Below are 23,876 nucleotides of genomic sequence, written 5' to 3'. Positions count from 1 at the left end.
TGGGTCGAGAAGATCCCCTGGAGAAGGGAATGGCTACCCACTCCAGTATTCTTGCCTGGAGAATTCCATGGATAGAGGAGCCCGGTGGGCTCCATGGGGTCACAAAGAGTCAGATACAGCTTAGTGATTTTCACTTGTATGGAAACTGTAAAGACTTTAGAGAGGTTTTGTTTGAGGTGAGGGATGGAAGAAGACAGATGGTTGGATGGGATGACAAAGGATCGCTTCTCTGTGGACTGTGATCTCATCTGGAAGGAAAGGGAAGGCTTAGGAGACTCTGAAATTCTAGGGAGAGGTGGCCTTCCAGCTGATGGGTTTGCCCATGGCCCGGGTGTAAAGTGCATCACAGACCTGGGAAGAAGACCGTGTTACCCAGCTCCGCGGGGAATCAGGGAGTTTAGCAAGTTGAAGACTGGCAGCTTCACAAGCATCCGTTGGCAGCTGCCATGGCTCGCAACAACAGTGCTCTCACAGTGGCCTCGTCCTGAGAGGTGGGGTAAGTCTCCGTTTTCCGTAGGATTCGGACAGCGGGAGTGAAGAGTGGAAGCTGGAGAGGGAGGGAGAATGGCTGCAGTTGATAAAGTCCCTTTTCTAGAGTCTCAGAAGTCATTGATGGCATCTTTGAGCGGGGCTGACTTCTTACTGAGGCAGGTAGCGTCTTGGAATCAGGGTAATTTTGGTCTAAAAATAAATATGACCTCATTCAGAGCAAAAAAAGTAGCAAGGCTAGCTGGAGATGCACATATGTTTAATTCGATCCTTAGAGGTAAGAGGCACACTATTATTGTTATATCTATTTTTCAGATAAAGAAAATGAGGTTTAGGTAGTTCAGATGAAGGTCACACAGCTCATAAAGTAGTAAAAGAGAGCTTCAATCTTAGTGGCTTATTCTCTGTATTATAGATGTATAACCCAATATAAATGGTAATTAATCTCTGGTTAGGAGAAATTGTACATTATATGCTGATAGCAAAATGTACAGTAAACTGCCAAGCTCATCATGTGTTATGACACGATCATGTGGACTATATTATTCATTTTGGTTTTATAGGGAACTATGGGGGTAGTTGATGTTTTTTTCTGATTTTTCCTCAGCTCTCACAGATGAACAAGTCTAAAACATGCCAGATAGGGGACGTGCACCATACTTCCCATAAGGGCCTTGGCCCATGCCCATTTGAAGAAGAGATGTACTTTATACTCATTATTCTGTTGAAAAGGTTTCTTTTTTCAAAAGAACTTTTCTCTTTGGTTAGATCATCTTCTTTATAGACTGATTCTGCTACTATTAATAACTAGCGCTATCCCCTGTATGAGTCATTGATGTTCTCTTTGGAACCTCTCTAGCTCCAGGTGACATAAATTTTAATTTGCATCCTCTCTGCCCAGCTTCTCCTACACACATGGCAAAATATTGTTTGAGCAGTCTACTTAAAGTTTCACAGACCTCTGGTTCCCTGAGTTTCTTTCCACCCACTTGAACTGATTTAGGTAAAGCAAACATAAGGGCATGTGCTTTTTTCTCGTGCATATTTTTATTGTTTCACTTGACAGCTTTGTTAAATATAGGGTACAGATTCTTGGTCCATCTTCAGTCTTTAAAAACAAACTTATAGTTTTGTAGCATCTTCTTTTTCCCAACCAGTAGCCATCCATGAGTCGATGTATCTTCTTAACCATTTGATGATTGTGTTTTTTAGCCAATTAGGGAAGTGAGTGGAGAAGGTGTTTAAGAACACTAGGGCTTCCGCAGTAAAAACAAATTGGCAACAGTAGGTGTCAGGTGTTTGGGAAGAGATGCAGTCTGTACATGCACGCTTGCTAGATTGCTGGCTCACACAATGCACAGCAGTGGTGTATCCCTTAATGGTTGTTTCAAGTAGGCTGTTCCTTCATTTGATTAATATTCTTTTATTTTAATGCAATTACTGAAGATTGTGAGCCTCAGTCATGCCAGCCATTGCCTCTTATAATTTTTTTAATTGATTAATTTTTAAAATTGAAGTAGTTACTGATTTACAATATTGTGTTAGTTTCTGTTGTACAGCAGAGTGATTCGGTTACACATATGTATGCATTCTTTTTATGTTCTTTTCCATTATGGTATATCATAGGATATTAAATATACTTCCATGTGCCTTCCAGGTCCTTTTTCTTTATCTATTTTATTTATAGTAGTATGTACATATTAATCCCAAACTCCTCATTTATCCCTTCCCTGTGCCTTTAGTAATTTTTAAGTTGCATCTACTGCCCCATCCTCAATTTGTGTAGATTCAGCATCAGCTGGTTACAAAAGTCATATCCTTGGAATATTCTGGGATCGTCTCACTCAAAGAACAATGTGCCTGCACTGATGCCCGATTTAGAATAATTGTAATGGTACATTTTCCAGGTAATCTGAAGGAAGATAAATTATTGGAAGTAATTATTAAGGGAGGAACAGAACTCCTCTCTATTTCTTTGTAGGTCACAGTTCCTGGAGAATTAATTGTTGCCTGCTGACCTTAAGATGATTTGCAGGATAGCATGTCAATCAATAGCCTGTGAATCTGACAGTAACTTGGGTACTATGTTTGCTCGCCCTTCGTTGACTTCCAATAGGACTTGGGAGCTAGATCTGAGAGTTACCGGCTCTGGGGAAATACCTGAGTGCTTTTCTTTGTGCAGTACAAAACTTGGAGAAAAAGTTCCTAAGACTCTTTAAGGAATATAGAATGTGTCCTTATTTTTGTCCTTCCAGATTTCATATCCTTTCTTCAAAGAGCCAACAAAAGAATATTTTTCTGAAACTGATGGATTTTTCTCAGCTCTCTTTTCTTCAGCCCCGTTCTTTACACCCCAAATAATAACAAGATATGCTACTCTCTGCCCTGTCTAGCCCCTATTCTACACTTATTTCAGACATATTTCTTCCAGAAACCTCACAGTGATGAAGTGAGAGGAGAGATAATCCGGAATTACCCCTTGATCTAAAGATGAATCCTGTATATAATGTGAAATTAAGACATGTCCTGAACCTGGGCTGGCTGCTATATAATAACATAAAATCCCATGTAACAGTGAGTGAATTCAGGCTTGCTGAATTCTGAAACTTCTAATCTGCCCCAGAAGTTGAAAGTGTGTGAGAGGGGGATTAAATGATTGTGACCTTATTTGTTTAATATCTCTCTCTCTCTCTGATTTAACTTTATTTCATAGAAAGGAACAGACTCTGGCTTCTCTGAGTCTGCCAAAATGTTTCAGGCATTTGAGGGGTGGGAGAGGGAAAACAAAAACAAAAACACTAAGGAGAGAAAATTAGATATTTAACACATTTTTGTCATCTTCTAGTATTTGAATATAAAAACAGATCATATAAACATATTCTCTGTAACCTGCACTGGGATATTGTTTCTTGGCAGAAACTAACACCTGAATTTAACCACATCTGTCATGTGAAGTCTTAAAGTCTTACACTTCCCCAAATTAACTATATCTCTTAATTAGAAGATCATTAATTTTAAAAAAAGTTTCTAACTATTAAAATTACATACAGATGCAAGTTTAATACAAGAAGTAGCACAAAGAGAGGAAACTGTGTATTTGGCTTATTTCATGTTAAGATAGCTAATATTTGCAGAATGTAGATGATGTGCCAAACGCTAAGTGCTTTACATTGTTTAACTCACGTCACGTTTGCAGGGACCTGCAAATGCAACAACTCCTTGATGCTTTTGAAATTGGAAAGTTGAATCTAGGTCAGCACAGCTAATAAGTAGCCGAGATGGGATTAGAACTCAAGCATGTCATCCGTACCCAGGCCCTTCACGTCTGGGCCTACTTCCTTGATCACAGCGCTATACTGGTTAATGCTTGTACAGGTCAACTGCTAGGCAGCATAAGCAAGAGCAGGATTCTTCATCCTATGACCCGTTGCTTTCTGCATTCTATCCCCAGGTCCCCAAACACACCAGCATCTGTCTTGCCTTGACAGTCTTTGTACTTGCAGTGCCTGGTTTGAAATCACTCTTTTCCTTGCTCTTTATATGGTTGTGATTGGGTCTTTCTTATCCTTATGACCTCGAGTGAGATGTCTCCAACTCTGGGAGACCATTCTTCACCACCCAGCATCAAGTAAGTTTCTTCTCCCCCAACCCACTGGTGTTCCCATTTCACTGGCATTCCCATTCATAGCCTCTTCCTGACATTTGTAGATTTTCACAACTCACATTATGAATGTGATGTGTGCTTACCTACTTGCCTGTTGATCATCTGCCTCCCCACTAGTCCGATGTTCCCTTCTTAGATGTTTGTCTTATAAGAGTTTATCTGTCAACTACAAGAAACAGAAATGGGAAGAGAGAACAGAAAGAAATGCGTGGAATCATGAATTAAGATGGAGCTGATGGTATTGAGAAAGACAGTTGGTTAAGCCTATGGAAGCCAGCAGTAAGCCAGCTCCGTCAGCTACCGGTCATGAAACTTGAGCACGTTAGGGTAGTCTTCAGTTCCGACTTTCCTTATCTATAAAGTGGGCATCATTTCTGTCCCCATTTCTAGAACCAAGTTTGTTTCCATGTGTAGTGTAGAGTACCGCCTTGAACTTAATAAACGTTGACCCGTTTCACCATTTCTCTCATTGTATATCACCCATTTCTATCTTTTTACATAAAATGTTTACAAAGAGTATGAGCCTTACAACAGAAAGGAGAGCACATTCTGCCAAAGATCAGATGGTTCTTTCTGTTCTCTTGGAATTGTTCCAAGAGAACAATTTGTTCTCTTGTATTGAAAAATTCTGGATTTGGATTTGATATTCTATTCCAGTCAGTGTGTGGGGGGTTGAGGCTGATGGGTAGCAGCGTGGATAGGTAACCACAGGTGCTACTTCCAATTTTAAAAGTTTCAGACACCAGAGTAAGGGAGAAGGGTGGGAATGGTGGACACAGGGGGATTGGGCCTAAAAAGTGACTTTGGTCCTTTTCTTTCCCCTAGAGGCAGGATTTATGCATTCCTTTTAAGCTTTGCTATTTCTGTTTTAAGTTATCTATAATTACTGTTCTTACTGCCAGTAGATTTTTTTTTAATCTTTTGATAGATTATTCTCATTTGGTCTCCTTTGTGCAAATAAGGAAGTTAAAGGTATATCAGGAAAAACAACATAGAAAGTCACATCCCCAATCTTACCATTGTATAATGTCATGGTAAAAGACAACTTTTTATGAAAAAAATCCCTTTATTTCAAATGTAAAGACAGCTTATCTTTGGGCTGATGAGATAGCATTTCCAAAGATTAAACATTTTTATTTCTGCTCTTTACTATTCTGGATCATGCTCCACTAGAATGTAGATCTCATAGGTCAGGGATTTTATCTTCTTTGTTCACTGCTACATTCCCAGCACAGGTATATTCCTGGTGAGTATTAGAAGCTCAATAAATATTTGTTAAACAAACGAATTAGTCCCAGCTGGATTCTGAGTGGAACTATAGTTATGTTACATGTGCAATATTGGGAGACCACTAATGATATCCAGGCTGGTTTAAAAGCTGAGAGCTCCTGCCCTGTAACATAGTGGACTTGTAATATCTATGAAAGAGCACAGGCTGGGATTCAATCTCTTAAATGTAACTGAGCACACACAGGACGTAATTTTCATATGGCACTTTGAATTATTAGCAACCATGTGGGTGAATACATAGTAACCACAGAGGTCAAGGGTATAATGGTAGAGAGTAGTATTATTAAGTTTTCTCTCCCTGGTGACTTAGTCGGTAAAGAATCCACCTGCAATGCAGGACAGCTGGGTTTGATCCCTGGGTCTGGAAGATCCCCTGGAGAAGGAAATGGCAACCCACTCCAGTATTCTTGCCTGAGAAATGCCATGGATAGAGGGGCTTGACGGGGTACAGTCCATAGGGTTGCAAGAGTTGGACATGACGTAGCGGCTAAACCATCATCATCAAATATCTCATGCTTGTACTTCTATTTTCATGCAAACTTTTCCAGGACAATCTTTACTCAGAAAGGCATGCATTTGAGGCCAATGATAGTTACCAATAATAGTAATATTTATTGAATGTTTTCAGTATGCCTTCTGTGTCCTAAACACTTTATACTCTTTTATTTAATACTGATAAAGCCTCTGTGAATTCCTCTCATAGCTGTTCTGATCACTTCACCTTATTGATGAGGAAATAGGACTCAGGGGTATATACATTATTATTTTATTACTATTATTAATAATATTTATGTTATTTTTTTAACTATAGGACTTTTAAATTTATAATATAACATCAATATAAATATATTAGAAAGGCAGGAAGGTACACTGGAGAAAGCAGATGGCTGGTAGGAAACCTTGATTCAGTTAATTAATCTTGGTTACCTCACAACCCACTATAGTCACATCTGTTAAATTTGAGTAGGTCTTTGAAATACGCAGTTTTTTTTTAGAAAGATGGTAATGATGACCCTATATGCAATATAGCCAAAGAGACACAGATATAAAGAACAGACTTTTGGACTCTGGAAGAAGGGAAGGGTGGGATGATTTGAGAGAATAGCATTGAAACATGTATATTACCACATGTGAAATAGATCATCAGTCCAAGTTCGATGCATGAGACAGGGTGCTCAAAGGTGGTGTACTGGGATGACCCTGAGGGATGGGATGGGGAGGGAGGTGGGAGGGGGGTTCAGGATGGGGGACACGTGTACACCCATAGCTAATTCATGTCAATGTATAGCCAAAACTACTACAATATTGTAAAGTAATTAGCCTCCAAATTAAAAAAAATAAAAAAGAAATACGCAGTTGGTTTTTTTTTTAAGTAGCTTTAGCTCTTGTTTTGATTTTCTCCTTGAGTGACTCTGCCTGCTGCTTCTGTCCAGTGGAAACTCTGCTTGTCTTCTCTTTTCTCCTTTTCTATTTTTTTTCCTTTTGTTTGGCTTCTTATTGTGATTCTGTTGCACGATGAGCGGCCTGGGATTTGAGGCTGAACAAAGAGCCAAAAATAACGTGGCTAAAACTTCCTAAGGGAAACCATGTTCCGCAGTAAATTTCTCTTCTTCTGACCCTTATCAGAGTTGAGAGTTATTTCAGCCAAATTAAGGATTAACAAGGCTTTCGTTGGATAGCCTGAGGCTTTCAGTGCTAGCGAAATGTCATTTAGGGAGACCATTCTGGCTTCCATGAAAGCTACATTTTCATTTGTTCATTCATTCATTCACCTGGCCCCATAACATTGAATGAAGTCTGTCTGTCTGGAGCCAGGCCACAGTGGGTCACAGTGATTTTCACTTTCCAGTGTCCAGGGAGCTATAGAAGTGAAGGCAGGAGACTTCTTTATAAATAAACAAAATACTTAATAGCTTGTTGTAGTAAGTGCTCTATAAGCAGCCAGCACTAGTTAATATGAGGATAGAAGAAAGCTTGCTAAGTTCTAACTAAAGAGACAGAGAAGGCAACATGGAGAAGATATGTGAGTTGAGTCCTGACAATTTTGAAAAGTACTTTGTTGATAAATTGGTGCATTTTCTGTCTCCAGTGACAGCTCAACAGAAGGTGACATGAGTGCATGGTGTCTCAGGGGAGCCTCTCATTCCCTAATCTCTGTGTCACTTTCTCCAGCCAAGGGAAGGCTGAGAGTTACTGTAGAAATAGCATTTAATGATAGGAGGGCCTACTCATGATGGCCACGTGATGGATAGAAAATAACTGCATAAGATTGTGAAGGAAGAGATGGTGCTCAGCTGTGGTGATGTGGGAAAGCTGGGAGGAACAGTGGATTTGAACTGGACCATATGCAGATAAGGGCTTCCCAGGTGGTGCTAGTCGTAAAGAACCCATCTGCCAGTGCAGGAGGCATAAGAGACATGGGTTCAATCCCTGGATTGGGAAGATCCCCTGGAGGAGGGCATGACAACCACTCTAGTATTCTTGTCTGGAGAATCCCAGGGACAGAGGAGCCTGGCGGGATACAGCCCATAGGGTTGCAAGGAGTTGGGCAGGACTGGAAGCAATTTAGCATGCATACATGAATATGCAGATAAAAGGCTATCAAAGATTCTAGATCAGGAGACACAGTGAATAAGAAGGCTTAGGTATATTCCAGTTGGCTGTAAATAGTTGCGTATACTGTTGGATATAGAGGAAGTCAGATTTTGTAGCATCATAAGGATCGTATTAAGGCATTTGGCATTGATGACAGTCCTGGTTAGAATTTTGACTTTGGCAGTTTTTAGCTGTGTGACCTCAATTATGTTTTCTAATTTCCCTGAACTTTATACCTGTAAGATGGGGATAATACCATTTTTCCTATCAGCATGTTTAAAGTAATTGACTAAAAGAATATACACACTGGAGAAAGGAGGAATAGTGTGAGTTTTGTGTGTGTGCTCAGTCACTTCAGTCGTGTCCGACTCTTTGAGACGCCATGGACTGTAGCCCACCAGGCTACCCTGTCCATGGGATTCTCCAGGCAAGAATATGGACGTGGGTTGCCATTTCCTCCACCAGGGACTCTTCCCGACCAAGGGATTGCACCAGTATCTCTTCCATCTTCTTCATTGGCAGGTGGATTATTTGCCACTGCACCACCACATATATGTGTGTGTGTGTATAAGTATTTTTGTAAATTGTAGAATTCTATGCAAATAAATAAACATATGTATAGCAAAGAAGTTATAAGTAGAGAGACACGAGACAATGGAGAATGTAATTATCAGTGGAATTCAAGATGGGTTTAATGAGGAGGAGAGTGAAGTCAAGACCATAGGTGGCAATGGCAGTGATCTAGTAAGAGGGTGTCTCAGAAATCATCTGTGGCCTTCTCAAGCTAAACTCGGTCAGCCTGTGGCTTAGTGCAAGGAGTCTATAATGGTATGCTAAACCCCGCTCCCTTCACACACATCTTTTTCACCAAACTAATATGGCTCAAGCCAGATTTAATAGCTGGAGGTTTTAAAAAAATTAGACCTTGAGAGTAAGATGGTGACTGATACTTTTTTACCCCCAGTGTGGCTTAGAAACAGGCTGGCGGGACCCCTCTCTAATCAGGTAGTCAGGTGTATGGTTGATTTCTAAAATTTCTGTCCTCAGGCCGGAACCATGATAGCCTGCCTCAGGAACAAAATTCTCTGCTTCCTGCAATGTTATTTTAGGAGCAAAGAATCACTGCTCACCTGTGCCAGAACAAGCCACAAATGGATGTGGGGCCTTGGGCGTGCATGGAGGAAAGGGAAAGTTTTGTTTAAAGAACAAAGGGACTGGGTAGCACAAGGTGCAAGTTAGAAAATACAAGAGGGATGCTTTCTATGGAGAAACATGTACGTGTCCTGAGGACCCAGGCCAGGCTGAACTACTCAGAAAGAGAGACCAGACAGATGGAAGAAGCCACTTCTGAACCCTCTTTCCTTGGCGGTTCTCCGTGGGTTGGCATATAACACATTACTCTGATATGTCAGTTAATGATTCTGCAGGTTTCCAAATATGTGCTTGGCTGGCCTTCCCATGCGGTCCTCTCCCCACTTCAGTCACTGGCACATGAATATGTAGTTCTCCACTGTGGAAAGCAGGAGGGCATAGAGAGCAGTGAAAAGGGTAGATGAAACAGATGACCAAAGAATGGTTTGGTTTGGTTTTGTCTGACCTCACCAACCCTTTTTTATATGATAAAGATCTTGGTACTGGGATTGGGCCCAGTACCTCCCCTGCGTATGAACCTTCAAGTTGTGAACTTTCAAAGATGCAAACGTGCTTTCCATCTCATGTCAGGCATGAGTGAAATTGCCGCTTGTCCTTCAACAGAGGAGGAGATGGCCGGATGGCATCACCAACTCAATGGACATGAGTTTGGGGAAACTCCAGGAGATAGTGAAGGACAGGGAAGCCTGGCGTGCTGCAGTCCATGGAGTCGCAAAGTGTTGGACTTGACTTACTGACTGTACAACAATAACTGTCTCCTACTGTTGATGATCCTTCAGCTCTACCATCTCCCACGTCCTCCCCTCCTCTGGTCAGTCAGTCTTCTTGCCTGTTCGCTTGATGCCAGCCCCTGTGTGCCAGCTGTTGCACTGTACTACTGAACTTTTCAAGGTCCTGTACTGTAGGATTAAACATATTTTCTTTATTTTTCATGTTTGTTTAGTTTTATGTTATTACTTACGTGAAAAGTACGACAAACCTATTACAGAACAGTACTATTGAGAGTGCATGCATGCTTAGTCATGTCTGACTCTCTTTGCAACTCCATGGACTGTAGCCCATCAGCCTCCTCTGTCCGTGGGATTTCCCCGGCAAGAATACTGGAGTGGGCTGTCATTTCCTCCACTAGGGGATCTTCTTGACTGAGGGATCAAACCACAGTACTATATAGCTGATTGTGTTAGCTGGGTACTTAGACAAGCTTTGTTGGACTTGTGAACAAGTTGGACTTACAACTCTTGGAACGGAACTTGTTTTTATGTAGAGAATTTACGGTACTGCCATTTCCTTTCCTCCTGCAGAAACAGGGAGTTTTCGGGTAAGAATCACAACAACTAGAGACAGTCATGGGTGGGGGACAGTCACATCTTGTGTAGCCCACCCAAACCAGCCAATCTGCCCTCCCTGCCACTGTAGTTCTTTAAAATATACATAAGCATATATATATATAAAACATATGTATATAGATATAAATATCACATGTAATATTAATATAATATATTTTATCATAATGTATAATATGCAGTTTATATATACTATATTAACATATAATTATATAATAAATAGTATATAATTATATGATATATAAATATGTATACCATATATAATATTTATATTGTGCATATATAATATTATATATAATATATATATATATATATACACATATATATTATATATAGCCCTATATACATATATAGGGCTTCCCTAGTGTCTCAGCAGTCAAGAATCTGCCTGCAATGCTGAGAGATACAGGAGATGCAGTTTCAATCTCTGGGTTGGGAAGGTCCCCTGGATAAGAAAATGGCAACCCACTCAGTATTCTTGCCTGGAGAATCCCATGGACAGGGGATATATATATATATATAATATTTATTGAGTGCCTGTTTAATGCTTGTCAGCCATTCCCTGACAATTTATGAAGTGCCAACCATGAGACCCAAATGTGGAAGGCACATGAATATTGTCCTTCACATTTTACAGTAGAGCAAAGAAAGGTACTGGCAGCATAACAATCCAGTCTAAGGCCAGAGGGTTAATAAGAGGGGAAGTTGGAACAGTCTCATCCAGATAAAAAATTCTGTACAAAAAAACTCTCAAATCACTAAATCCTTGCTTATTTATCTCTCTCTGTACTAATCCTCCAAGTGGAGGAGCAGGGAGAGTCCTTCGCCTTAAACAATAACCACAGGCAAATTTCTCACCTCCTTGTGCTTTTTCCAGAATGTCGTGTTGTGGTTGTGAGAAGCCATGTTGTACTTTGATGTCTTTCGACTTCCCAGCAGCTCCTCAGTATTGCTAAGAGATTGAGTCTCCTCGTTGCACCAGCATCGCTGTAGCTCCTCCCCTGCTCCTAGGGGAGCCTTCATGGGGGGAGATACCCCAGAGCTTGTCTGCACAGGTGCACTTCACTCTAGGCCTCTGTGTACCAGCGTCCAGCACCTCTCAGGAAGCTGATGATTTTAATTTTCACAAAGCATTGAAAATTTTCAGTGGATAAAGGAACTAGTGTAATGAGGGCTCTAAGTTAATTTTCAAATGAGTGCTCAGGGATTAAAAAAAAGAGAGAGAGAGAGAAAGAGAGAAAAGTCTGGGGCTCCTGGGATGTGGTTGTTTAGTAAGAGAACATATTATTAATATCATTAAAAATTGGTTCATTATTTGGTAGGAAATGAAATACCTAAAGAAGCAAATATGGTTTCTTTCTGTTCTTTAACAGTCACTGAAAAATGATGTGACTTCTTTAGGGAGACAATAATTAATTTTTTCTTAGTTTTATTTATTCATTACTTTTTGCTACCTTCTTTTTTGGATAGAAGGGTCTTATTGATTCTTACACATAGCTATTCACTACAAACAGTAATAAATTCTATTTTGGAGGAGGAAGGAGGGAAAATAATGTTGATTTTATTTTCTTACCTATATATTTCCTATATAGAGATTATTTTTGTATGAGAGGTGGCATTCTTTTTATACACAATATACATATATTTGTATATATCAATACAGCACACACAGTGGGTCTAATCTCTGTCTTCATCACTGGTGGCATGAAAGCATCTTTAGTCTTTTATGTTAACCTGTGTTTTATATGAAAGCTTTTCAGGAAAGAAGCACATATTTCATAAATTACAGAGTACTGGAATGTTAATTTGGATGTTAATACTAGCTCTGAAATTCATCTCAGAATATAATCCTCAGTTTTAAGAATAACCTACACTGTAGAGGCATTTTTATGACTATATAGGAAAGAAAGGAAGCAATCACATGGTATAGTGGTTAAAGATACTCTTATAAACTGTCTGTTTCAATCCTGGCTGTTTTGCTCACGTTTTCCATCTGTAAAATGGGCATGATAACAGTGCTTACTGCATAATGTTGTTATGCAAATAGAGTTATTTCATAGTTATAAAGTACTTAGATTGGACACGTAGCACTATGTGGTTGTAAACAAACAAAAATAAGGAAATCACTCCTTGAGAGGTTGGGAATATATTGAAGCACACATAGGAACATGATAAGGCAATACAAGTCCATTATTATTTGCAGTGGGAGGTATTTTTACATGTTAATTTGCTGTTTATTTTCATGTTTCCTTCCCTAGTAATGTGATCTTTTGTAGTTCTTAGACGCTGATGTTGTTCCAGAAATTTCTGTCTCTTTTTTCTTTTCTTTTTTGAGTTTGCTACATATTGTAAAACCTGAATATGGTAGATGGTTTACAATGCCACATAAGAAGACTTTTTTCCAATTATGTTTTCATCAGGCAAGTGGCCCTGCTGTGATGGCAGTAAATGGTTATGGCATTGCTATGAAATTGATATTGTCTGTTCCAGAGCTGAACAAACACTGGCCAGAATTATCCTTCACCTTTTCCAAATATAAGGTCAGAATTGAGATAAATAAAGGAAGATTGTGTAGTTTTCCCTTTTTTCTTGCCATCCAGGGGCCATCTAGAGTTTGTAAGACAGCAGGATAGAATGTGGGTGTGTTCCCAGTAAAACTAAAATATTATTTGCTTTTTAATTAATTTATTTTAATTGAAGGATAATTACTTTGCAATATTGTGACAGTTTTTGCCATACATCAATATGAATCAGCCACAGGTATACATGTGGTCACACCTATATACAAAGTAAAAGTGTAGGTGTCTGCGTGCCAAGTCACTTCAGTCCTGTTCAGCCCTTTGCGACCCTGTGGACTGTAGCCCACCAGGCTCCTCTGACTATGGGATTCTCCAGGCAAGGATACTGGAGTGGGTTGCCATGCCATCTTCCAGAGGGTCTTCTCGATGGAGGGATCCAGCCTGCTTTTCTTATGTCTCCTGAATTGGCAGGCAGGTTCTTTACCACTAGCGCCACCTGGGAGTCCATCAAAAATGTAGATGGTATTTTTAAATAATTCATTGCCTTGCTCTCATTCACGTAAAAGAAAAAAAAAATCGGTAAACATTGCAACCATCTCGTTTATTTTTAAGTCCTAGTTTCAGAGGACCGGTTAGCTTTGAAAAGGTCAAGACTACTGACCTATAAGTATTCATAATCCTTTTGCAATTACCATAGTAATTTGTTCCATATGCCTATGAATTGTTTCTCAGAGTTACTGGATTATCACCTACTGAGAAGTTCAAAAATATTTATTTGGTATTTTTTTTATCCAGCTGAGAAGCAATTCTGCCTCAATCCTGAGTAGCACTGAATTACACATTGAAGTATGTCTGATCAAATAATATCATCTTCAGTGGCAAAGTATTATTATCTAACAAGATTGTTGATGCATTCCTTCTGCTCTTAATATATCAGTGATGGGAAAACGACCAATGATTTTTACGAGTTGTCAATTTTGTGTGTTTTCGGAAAAATCCATTGAGCGCCCAATTTTCAGTAACTTCTTTGGGTTGCTTAGAAATGTACATGGTATTACTGAGAGAGAGAAAGGACATGTTGATTGATAGCAGTGAAATCCAACGTCCAGGCCCTTTATTTCTTCACTTAGTTGGGTTTTTTCTTTTGCTTAAATATTTTTTATTGTTTTATTGCTTAAACATTTCTAAAGCTCATTTTTATATGAGGGAAAACAGTTCCTGTGAGCAGGCTGGTTCCTGGGTAATTCAAGTATTCAGGTAACACTGTGGGGGCAGACTTTGGACCTTGGTGACTCACCAGAAATGAAGGTTTAGATTGCACAAAGGCGGGGCTGGAAACCAACTTGAAAATAAAAGAAACAACTTGAGAAAAACAACTTCCTTGGTAAGATCAGACTGCTTTTTCTCCCTATAATTTATAATTCTACCCAAAGGCAAAAAGAAAGCAAGAGAGGAAAAGGCAAAAGAATAATCAAAACCAAACTCAAATCAGAAACAATGAATGCAGAGCAGAAATGTTCAGTCCTGAGCTTCCAGCCTCTCCCATTTTAAATCCGGGAATGTAATCCTTTAATTGAAGCTTTGCTCTGCTCCTGAGCATTCAGCTGTTACTAACAAATTTCATGGAGTGTCTATTTTGAAAACAGGGTTGTTTTAGGCAAGCAGTGTCTTAAGTAAATTTGTGTTTTATTTGCAAGAAGGTAGAGTATGATTTGAGAGTTACCCGAATTAGGAATGGTTTTTATTCTTTTTCAGGTGCATAAATAAATAAACGACAATAATGAAACACCTTTCCTAGAGTATGTAATGAACTGTGGGTAGAGAAGGATTGAAGAATGTGATCTCTTTGGCTGTGGCAATTGAAGAGAAGAGCTGTGTTTATGCAGAGATATGCCCTTGTATGTGTAGTTTTCTCAATGTGCATATATTTATTTCATTGTCAGTACAGGTATCAGAAATAAGGAAAACATAGTTAATGAGAGTAAACTTACTGATTTCAGCAATATAAATTCTTTAAATATAAATATAAATTCTTTTAAAGAATTAACTATAATAAATTTTTCTATTTCATGCTACCCTTTCTAAGGAGTGGGTAAGGGGCACTCTGATTCTTCCGGTTTCATCACCTGCCTTTAACATAAGGATGAAGGGTAAAAGTGGGATGGAATATGTGGGGTGTAGGATGTGAACAACACCTGTCCCCAGTGGGAGGGAACTGCTGTTATGGTCATAGTTAGTGATCAGCAACTTCTGCCCAGGTCCTCCTTCCTGTCACAGCTCAGCGATGCCCTAGAACCCAACAGGTTGAGTGATAGGTCTCCTGTCCACCCTCAGAGCTGACCTCAATTATGTTGCTTTTTGCAGATTCAGATATATTCAGAGAATGAACTCCTGTTCAATGTAGATGTTCAGGATTCAACACTTCTGCCAATTAATACAGAGCAATGAAATTTAAAACTCTAGCTCTGGAGGTTACAGGGGATTCTCTATTAACCTATAAGGGAAAAAGAATCTAAAAAAAGAGTGGGCATATGTGTGTGTATATATATATATATGTATATATATAACTGATCCACTTTGTTGTACACATGAAACTAATAGAACACTTTAAATCAACTGTGAAGTTGTGTGTGTGTGTCAGAGAGAGAGAGAGAGAGAGAGCATGTGCTTAGTCATATCCGACTCTGCAACCCCATGGACTGTAGCCTGCCAGGCTCCTCCTTCCATGGGATTCTCCAGGCAAGAACACTGGATCAGGGTGCCATTTCCTTTTCCAATGGAGCTTCCCAACCCAGAGATCAAACTTGTATCTCTTGTATCTTCTGCATTGGCACATGGGTTCTTTACCAACTGAGTCATCTGGGAAGCCCAGAATCAACTAGACTTCAATAAAAATTAAAAAAAAAACAACAACACAACAACAACAAGTTGGAAGACCTGATCGGAATTCAACTACTTATACCCAGGCTTTTCCGTCTAGCCTATGTGTAAATATTTGAATCTGCGGGACCAGATACCTGATCTGTAAAATTAGAGTACTTGAATGAGTAATATCTGAGGTTGACTAGGCGCTGACAGTCAAGTAACAGTTGGAAGTCTTAGGAGGTTCTGAAATATGGCCTTTACTTTCATGTAAAACCCAATGGGACTCACAGACAAAAAGGGAACTTACCTTACTCTTTTACATTTTTTGAAAAGAGTGACTCATAATTTTGTACAAAGCCTGACTGTTTGTGGACTTAGAAATTGATAAATGCTATTGTTTGCAGTTTTTAAAAATCTTTTGCGTGCACGCTGAGTCTTTTCAGTCATGTCCGGCTCTGTGAGACCCTGTGGACTGTAGCCTGCCAGACTCCTACTGAACTAGGTTGCCATGCCCTCCTCTAGGGGATCTTCCTGACCCAGGGATCAAACCCATGTCTCTTGTGTGTCCTGCATTGGCAGGCAGGTTCTTTACCATTGCCTGGGAAGCTCTTTAATCCTTTGGAGAGTCTCAACTTATATAGAACTTCCTCTAGGTCATGGAAACTTCTAAGTTGGGAAGAACTGGGTTTAAATACCAGCTCTGCCCCTTACTGGCATCGTGACACTGCCCAGTGTACATGTGTTCTTCAACCTCAGTTTCCTAATGGAAGATGCACCCATTCCTATAGCCTACATCTCGTCCCACAGACAGCAGACTGATCTTGCCTGCTACCTGCTAGACATTTTATTTAGAATGTTCTGAAGAAGTCTCAAATATCTGTACAGAACTGAATTCCATGAATTCCTCCTTCCTTGATCCACCTTCTACCTAAACACCCAGGATGCTCAGTCTGGGAACACGGGCGTCCTTTTTCCTTCTTTTCCAGCCCCTTCACATTCAGTCATTGGGAAATTAATTTTGATTTTTCTTCCCATTATTTCTTGGCTTGCTCTCCTCTCCTCCATTTCAAATGCCATTACCCCAGTGGAGATTATTATGACCATGTGCCTGAAATAATGCTGCAGATTCCTATCAGGCATCAGTGCCTCCCTGGCTCTCATTTCCACCCTCTTCCTTTTGTATCTTACCCTCTGCTGCCAGCTTAATCTCATTGAGACCCAGCTGTCATCCTGTCATTTCCTTCTTAAAAGTCTCTCAGTGGATCTCTGTGAACTGAATCAAGGCCAAACCGAAAGTACATCTAACATGTGAGTGTACCCTAGTACGTCTACTACTAGGTCAACGAGGCCATGGCAGTCGATACATTTTCTCTGACATGTCCTCCTGTTTAAGTTCAGGTTTTACATTTTTGGCAAAGATACCAAAAAGTGAGGTTGTGACCTCCAAACATCAAGTCAGAAGGGATATGATGTCAATTTGTTCCATTACTGAAAATGGTGACTTTGATCCCTTGGTGAGGGTGATGTCTATCAGGCTTCTCTGCTGCAAAGTTACTGTATTTCATTGTATTTAACAAGAATCTCCTGGAGAAGGAATTGAAGGGTATCTATGTAGCTTTTATTTATCACCCTTTACCACTAATTTTGGACAAGGAAGCCTGACGTGCTACAGTCAATGGGGTCGCAATGAGTTGGACAGGGACTGAGCAACTGAATAACACCAACCACTGATTTTAGCATCTGTTGGTGACTCTTGCCTAAAACAATTATGTCTGTAGTGTTTCCCAGTTGGAAATTTATTGTAAGGAAAGGTTTTCTCATTTACTCATCCATTCATCTATTCACACATTGTTTATACTAGATTGGGCAAATGGATTTGTTGTATTCCACAGGTTTTAACCTATCACAATCATGGTTTTGTTGACTCCTGTATCTTTTTAGATTATACCTATCTGTCTCTCTCTTTTTCTCAAGCACTTTGATTTTGTCTGGCCCCACAAGATATTTTAGGCCCTTCTTGTACTTTTCCTGTACCAATTTTGCAATTAGCAAAATGACTTCAAGGACTAATAGTTTTATTTCATTGGAGCATGGTGTTTAGAAACCAAGATTTGAGCAGTAGATGGGCTCATTGAATACTGAGATAACACTCTTGAAAATTGTTAAGGCTGTGAAAAACAAAGGCAGACTGAGGACATACTTCAAATTTAAAGATACTCAAAGAACATGACAACTGAATACAAGGTGTGATTTTTGGGTTGGATCCTGAACAAAAAAGAACATTAGTGGGGCAAGTGGAGAAATGTAAGTTCTGTAGATTGTATAATACTGTATATTGTACAGAACCTACCTGTCAATGCCGGAGCTGCAAGAGACTCAGGTTCAACCCCTGGGTTGGGAAGATCCCCTGGAGGATGAAATGGCAACCCACTCCAGTATTCTTGCCTGCAAACTCCATGGACAGAGGAGCCTGACAGGCTACAGTCCATGGGGTCACAAAGAGTTGCACCTGACTGAGCACACAGCACATATTGTATTATAATATTGTATTATAATATTGTACATGTTTGTCTTCCTGTAATAGTCAAATCAAAATAGCATGACTATTCACATTATTGTTTATTTAAAAAGTAATTCAGATCTCTGAAATTGAAGAAACTGATCTAAGTTAAGGGCAGGATAATTCAGAAGAGAAATAAAATTATACTTGGTATTCTAAATATACCACTTAGGATTTTGGAAAGAAATTGTCATGTATACCCCAAGATATCTAATTAATCTCCTTCTGATGAACATTTACATTGTTTCAGATTTCCCCTGCTATGTTATACATTAGTGGTATTAACATATTTCTACATGCATTTCCAAACATTTGAAAGTCTCCTTGGGATATGTTTCTTGAAGGTTGGTTAAATAATTTATGGTACAGCCATAAGCAGTATGAAATCATTAAAATTGTGATATAGATCAGCATTTGGCAAACTATAGCCTATGGGCCAGATCATCCTTGCTCATATATTTACATGTTGTCTAAGCTGCTTGCATGCTCCTGAACAAGGGCAGAGTTCAGTAGCTGCAACAGGAACCATATGGCTCACAAAGACTGAAATATTTACTACTGGCCCTTTACAGCAAACGTTTCCCAACTTGGATATAGATTATTACATGCGGAATGACAATATTTTCTGAAAAAGACACATTTTTATAATGTTTATTACTACAGATCTGTGTATATATATTTTTTCAAGTTTTAAAAATAAGTGAAGTAGAGTTGATTTATTTTTAGGTGCATAACATAGTGATTTAGTATTTTTATAGATTATACACCATTTAAAGTTATTACAAAGCAATGACTATAGTTCCCTATACTGTACAGTATATCCTTGTTGCTTGTTTATTTTATACATAGTAGTTTGTATTCCTTAGTCTCATACTCCTAACTTGTCCTTCCCTCTCTCCACTTGTATACACTAGCTTTCTATATCTGTAAGTCTATCTTGCTATATACATTCTTTTTAAAAATTATTTAGATTTCACTTATAAGTTATAACAAAGTATTTGTCCAACTTATTTCACTGAGCATGATACTCTGTAGGCCCATCAATTTTCTTGAAAGTAACATAATTTGATTCTTTTTACTAGCAGAGTAATATTCTATTATACATACATACATACACACATATATTTATATGTATACATACACACACACACATCTTTATCCATTTGCCTGTTGATGGACAAATGAGTTGCTTCTGCATCTTGGCTATTGTAAATAGCGCTGCTATGAACATTGTGGTACATGTGTCTTTTTGAGTTTAGTGGTTTCATTTTCTTTGAATATATACCCAGAAATGGAATTGCTGGATCATTGAGCTATGGTGTTGGATAAGACTCTTGAGAGTCCGTTAGACTGCAAGGAGATCCAACAAGTCCATCCTAAAGGAGATCAGACCTGGGTACATTGGAAGGACTGATGCTGAAGCTGAAACTCCAACACTTTGGCCACCTCATGCGAAGAGTTGACTCATTAGAAAATACCCTGATGCTGGGAGGGATTGGGGGCTGGAGGAGAAGGGGACAACAGAGGATGAGATGGCTGGATGGCATCACCGACTTGATGGGCATGAGTTTGGGTGGACTCCGGGAGTTGGTGATGGACAGGGAGGCCTGGCGTGCTGCGATTCATGGGGTCACAAAGAGGCAGACAAGACTGAGCGAATGAACTGAAATGAACTGACTGATGGTAGTGCTATTTTTAGTTTTGTGAGGTGCCTCCATTCTATTTACATAGTGGCTACATCAAATTACCTTCTCACCAACAGTGGACAAGGGTTCCCTTTCTTCCACATCTTCTTCAATATTTGTTATTTGTAGGATTTTTTTATGATAGCCATCCTGATAAGTGTGAAGTGATATCTCATTGTTATTTTGATTTGCATTTCTCTAATAATTAGTGTCTGACTTTGAGACCCCATAAACTATACAGTTCATGGAATTCTCCAGGCCAGAATACTGGAGTGGGTAGCCTTTCCCTTCTCCAGGGGATCTTCCCAACCCAGGGATCGAACCCAGGTCTCCCACATTGCAGACGGATTCTTTACCAGCTGAGCCACAAGGGAAGCCCAGTGAGCATCTTTTCAAGTTTCTGTTAGTATTTGTCTTCTTTGGAAAAAATAGACTCTGGTCTTCTGCCTGTTTTTAAGTGGGTTGTTTGATTTTTTTGAGTTGTATGAACTGTTTATTTACAACCCAATTGTATGAGCTATTTATGTATTTTGCATAGTAACCTTTTGACAGTCATATGATCTGCAAATATTCTCTCCCATTCATTAGGTTGTTTTTTGTTTTGTTGATGCTTTTCTTTACTATGCAAAAGCTTTTAAGTTTACTTTCTTTCCAGTTTTTTTAATTTTTGCTTTCATTTATTTTGCCTAGGTGTCAGACCCAAAGAAATATTGCTGTGATTTATGTCAAAGAGTGTTCTATGTATATTCTCTTATTGGACTTTTATGGTTTCAAGTTTTACATTTAGGTATTTAATCAATTTTGTGTTCATTTTTGTACATGGTGTGAGGAAATGTCCTAATCTCATTCCTTTACATGGAGACATCTGGTTTTCTCAGCACACTTATGGAAGAGGTTGTCTTTTGTCCATTGTATATTCTTGCCTCTTTTGTTGTAGATTAATTGACCATGAGTATATTGGTTTATTTCTGAGTTTTCTAATCCATTGATCTATGTGTCTGTTTTTGTTCAGTACCATGCTATTTTGATTATCATGGCTTTGCCATAAAGTCTAAAGTCAAGGAGCATAATATCTATAGCTGTTTTATATTTTTCAAAATATGTTTTATATTTTCCTTTGTCAGTTCAGGGTCTTTTGTGGTTTCATATGAATTTTAGGATTATTCTAGTTATATGAAAAATGTCCTGGGTATTTTGATACAGACTACTTTAAATCTATAGATTGCTTTGTTACACATATTACCTATGAACGTTTTAACAGTATTAATTCTTCCAATCCAAGAATATTGGATATCTTTCCATTTCTTTGTATCAATTTCAATTTCCTTCACCAATCTTTTATAGTTTCAGAATATAGGTCTTTCACCTCCATGGTTAAGTTTATTCTTACAAAATACCCAGTAATTTATTCTTTTTGATGTGATTTTAAATGGGATTCTTTTTTTTTTAACTTTTGCCCTCCTACCTGACTCCACGTGTATCTTTCTTACAGTCTTGGTTGTACAGGAGTCTTTCTGCCAGTTTCCAGTTACTCTTCAGTAAGAATTGTAGAGGGACTTTTAATATATTCATGAGAAGATGAGTTTTGTATCTTCCTGCTCTGGTCATCTCGATTTGATCTCCTGTGTGTGTGTCTTTGTGTGTGTGTGCGTGTGTATGTATGTGTTTATATATATATGATGTTGTTCAGTCGCTCAGTTGTGTCCAACTCTTTGTGACTCCATGGACTCTAACCCGCCAGGCTCCTCTGTCCATGGGATTTTTCCAGGCAAGAATGTTAGAATGGATTGCCATTTCCTTCTCCAAAGGATCTTCCTGACCCAGGGATGGAACCCTTGTCCCTTGCATTAGCAGGCAGATTATCATTGAGCCACCAGAGAAGCCACATATGTATGTATGTAAAATGTACAATTTGAATCAAAGATCCTTGTAATTTAAAATTATTTATGGATAGAGAGACTCTGCAAGGTTGTTTAACAACGTTCATAAGTAGGTCTGGGTTTTTTGCATTTTTATTTATAATTTTCTGTATACTTTACACTTTCTTAAAAGGATTACATGAATTCTGTTTTCACATTTTTATTTCAAGGTCAACACTGAAACCACACTCTTCAGTCTTCTGCACCCAAAATTCTAGTGAAATGAGACTGGCAGCAATCACAAGAAACTTTGAAAGACACATTTTAATTTTTAAGTAGGGTGACCAAACATTTTAGTTTGCCTGGAGCTGTGCCAATTTATGGCCACTGGGGATATAATTTCACTGTAGCCATTTTTTTTTCTCTTCACTCTGTAGCATTTTCTCCCAGCTTCTTAACCTGCTATTCATTTTTCATGTGTCCTTCAAGTGTTTCTGTACTTTTGGTTTCTGCCATTGATTGGCTTTATCCCTGCTTCCTCTATTCACTGTCCTGGGAGCTCCGCAGAACTCTCCCCAGCTCCCATAGTTTGGTTTATACCTGTACACTGATGACTCCTAAATATGTATTTGTAACTTCCAAATTAGTGCCTTCTGAACATTTTAAAACTATTTTAAATTTAATTTAATCTAGGTGCCATCCTTGACACTTCCCTTCTCCTCCACCTCCATTTCTTCAGTCAACCAAAATCCCTGGCATTTAGCCTTCTAAATATTTCACACATTGGTCTCCAATTTTTACTTCCACTGCCCTCATTCAGATTTTCTTGTCCTTGTCTCTTTCTCTGAGTGCCTTCAATTACCTACCAAACCCAGCCAGAAAAATCAGTCTTAAATGCCAACCTGAAAATAATACAGGGAGTGCTGATTTGAAATCATTTCAGGAGACCTCCCATTTCCTAGTGAATTTTTTTTTGAAGTGTGTCACATATACAACCTACATCAGACCCTCCTGGGTTATATATTAAAAACAGAAATTAAAACAAAATTTGAAGCCCAAAGTCTAGACTCCATCACCAAGTTATTGGATCAAAATTTATGGGTGAAAGAGCCCTAGAAATTCCTATTCTTAACACCACCACCGGATGATTTTCATGTGCTTTCATGTCCGGGAACTACTATCCCTAGGCCTATATCAAGATACTTCTATCCAAGGTGTTTATGAGCCCACCAAAAGCTTTCATGGTCTGGTTCCTATTGCCTTCTCTCTTCTCATATCTTGCCATTTCCAAACTAAAACCTCATATTCTACTAATGGAAATTCCTGCATCTTCCTTCTTGTGCATGCGTGCTTAGTCACTCAGTTAAGTCCGACTCTTTGCGACCCCATGGACAGTAGCCCGCCAGTCTCCTCTGTCCATGGGGATGCTCCAGGCAAGAATATTGGAGTGGGTTGCCATGCCCTCATCTAGGGGATCTTCTCAACCCAGGGATCAAACCCAGGTCTCCTGCATTGCAGGCAGATTCTTTACCAACTGAGTCATCAGGGAAGCCCATCTTCATTCTTACACCTTGCTATTTAACTTCTGTAGGCATTTACCATTCCTTGAACTAAAATAACTCTCCCCCCTTACTTCACCCAGCCCACTCATTAGTCAATTTCAAGTCCTCACTCCGGTATGTTTGTTGCAAGTCTCCCTGACATCTCCAGGATGGACTGTGCTCCAGAGAACTCTGTCTCCTCAATGCACAATTAGTGGACTTTGTCATTTTGCCCGGTGAATAGTTCATACTCAACAGTGCTTTGGCAAATAATAATACATTTCTATGAGGCTTCTTAGAATATATGGATTCCA

At 39.1% G+C, this 23,876-nt stretch overlaps 1 protein-coding gene across 2 annotated transcripts in view; it reads left to right on the top strand.

The window, feature by feature from the left end:
* INPP4B (inositol polyphosphate-4-phosphatase type II B) overlaps window positions 1-23,876 on the top strand; it is an 838,347-nt gene that overhangs the window by 248,072 nt on the left and 566,399 nt on the right. The window contains exon 1 of one of the 2 annotated variants that reach the window (XM_065904253.1): window positions 14,357-14,436. The exons of the other annotated variant lie outside the window; for it this stretch is intronic. The gene's annotated coding sequence lies outside the window, so the exon portion shown is untranslated. Of the gene's footprint in view, window positions 1-14,356; window positions 14,437-23,876 lie in introns of those variants that run through there. 2 annotated transcript variants of the gene reach the window in all.

This window comes from Muntiacus reevesi, chromosome 13 (genome assembly GCF_963930625.1).
Source record: "Muntiacus reevesi chromosome 13, mMunRee1.1, whole genome shotgun sequence".
Classification (NCBI taxonomy): Eukaryota; Metazoa; Chordata; class Mammalia; order Artiodactyla; family Cervidae; genus Muntiacus; species Muntiacus reevesi.
The sequence above is the reverse complement of the archived record's forward strand: the minus strand, read 5'-3'. Positions and strand labels throughout refer to the sequence as shown.